Below are 1,885 nucleotides of genomic sequence, written 5' to 3'. Positions count from 1 at the left end.
GGGAGAGATAGATAGATACGGAGATAAATAGATAGATAGATAGATAGATAGATAGATAGATAGATAGATAGGGAGATAGATTGATATGGAGATAGATAGATAGATAGATTGATATGGAGATAGATAGATAGATTGATATGGAGATAAATAGATAGATAGATAGATATGGAGATAGATCAATATGAGATAGATAGGTAGATAGATATGAGATAGATAGATGGATATGAGATAGACAGATATGGAGATAGATATTGAGATATATAGATATGGAGATAGATAGATAGAAATGGAGAAAGATAGAAATGGAGATAGATATATAGATAGATATGGAGATAGATAGAATTGGAGATAGATATATATATAGATATTTAGATAGATATGGAGATAGATAGATGGATATGAATATAGATTAGATTAGATCGATATGGAGATAGATAGATTAGATCGATATGGAGATAGATAGATAGATATGAGATAGATAGATAGATCAGATCGATATGGAGATAGATAGATCGATATGGAGATAGATATATGTATATGAAGATAGATTAGATTAGATCGATATGAAGATAGATTAGATTAGATCGATATGGAGATAGATAGATAGATATGAGATAGATAGATAGGTAGATAGATATGGAGAAAGATAGATATGGAGAAAGATAGATAGATAGATACATTAGATCGATATGGAGATAGATAGATAGATAGATATGGAGATAGATAGATAGATAGATAGATAGATAGATATGGAGATAGATAGATAGATAGATCTGGAGATAGATAGATAGATAGATCTGGAGATAGATAGATCTGGAGATAGATAGATATGGAGATAGATAGATGGATATGAAGATAGATAGATTAGATCGATACGGAGATAGATAGATCGATATGGAGATAGATAGATAGATATGAGATAGATAGATAGATAGATATGGAGATAAATATGGAGATAGACAGATTAGATCGATATGGAGATAGATAGATCGATATGGAGATAGATAGATAGATAGATAGATATGGAGATAGATAGATATGGAGATAAATAGATAGATAGATATGGAGATAAATAGATAGATAGATAGATATGGAGATAGATAGATATAGATAGATAGATAGATAGATAGATAGATAGATATGGAGATAGATAGATTGATAGATATGGAGATAGATAGATGTATATGAAGACAGATTAGATTAGATCGATATGAAGATAGATTAGATTAGATCGATATGGAGATAGATAGATTAGATCGATATGGAGATAGATAGATTAGATCGATATGGAGATATACAGATAGATATGACATAGATATGAGATAGATAGATAGATCGATATGGAGATAGATAGATAGATATGACATAGATAGATAGATATGGAGATAGATAGATAGATCTGGAGATAGATAGATAGATAGATAGATAGATAGATAGATAGATAGATAGATAGATAGATCTGGAGATAGATAGATAGATAGATAGATAGATAGATAGATAGATAGATAGATAGATAGATATGGAGATAGATAGATGGATATGAAGATAGATAGATTAGATCGATACAGAGATAGATAGATAGATCGATATGGAAATAGATAGATAGATAGATATGAGATAGATAGATAGATATGGAGATAAATATGGAGATAGATAGATTAGATCGATATGGAGATAGATAGATAGATAGATATGGAGATAGATAGATAGATAGATATGGAGATAAATAGACAGATAGATAAATAGATAGATATGGAGATAGATAGATGCTCACCTGTTCCTTCATCCCAAGCATGCTTGTTTGGGTAAAAGGGACGTGAGCTGTCAAAACCTGGGATTCCCCCACTAGAGTGACAGTGTCCGCTGTGTCATAAACAGCGCATGC

Source organism: Eleutherodactylus coqui, chromosome 5 (genome assembly GCF_035609145.1).
Source record: "Eleutherodactylus coqui strain aEleCoq1 chromosome 5, aEleCoq1.hap1, whole genome shotgun sequence".
Taxonomy (NCBI): Eukaryota; Metazoa; Chordata; class Amphibia; order Anura; family Eleutherodactylidae; genus Eleutherodactylus; species Eleutherodactylus coqui.
This window is presented reverse-complemented; position numbering follows the sequence as displayed.